This window comes from Amphibalanus amphitrite, unplaced genomic scaffold (assembly GCF_019059575.1).
Source record: "Amphibalanus amphitrite isolate SeventyFive unplaced genomic scaffold, NRLGWU_Aamphi_draft 001543F_arrow, whole genome shotgun sequence".
NCBI classification, from domain to species: domain Eukaryota; kingdom Metazoa; phylum Arthropoda; class Thecostraca; order Balanomorpha; family Balanidae; genus Amphibalanus; species Amphibalanus amphitrite.
In genome coordinates, this window is record NW_024883036.1 from 74088 (window position 1) to 74493 (window position 406).

The window sequence follows — 406 nt, forward strand, 5'->3', positions numbered from 1 at the left end:
GTGAGGGCGGAGAGGGTCACTACGTGAGGGGAGGCGTGGAGCCGTGGAGAGGTGTGACAACTTGTGAGAAAGGAGTGTCGGAAAATGGTGTACGCGCCTGCAAAACCGACTGTGATCCTGCATGATGCCTGTCGGTGCCTTAAGGAAGGGCAGGTAGTGCCGCATGGATGGCGTCAAACCAGGCATGTGACCCCTGTTAGATGCGTTGAGGAATTAAAGACTGTGCTGTATGCTGCATAATGTATATAACAGACTTGTGATCAGCTCAGTTGAGCCGGCTCAAAAATCAGCTCAGCTCATGAGCCGGCTCAACATTTTGCCAAATTGTTGAGCTGTGAGCTGAGCCGGCTCTGTAATGCATTGAGCTGAGCTGCTGTCTGAGCTGAGCTGAATGAGCTTGAGCTGA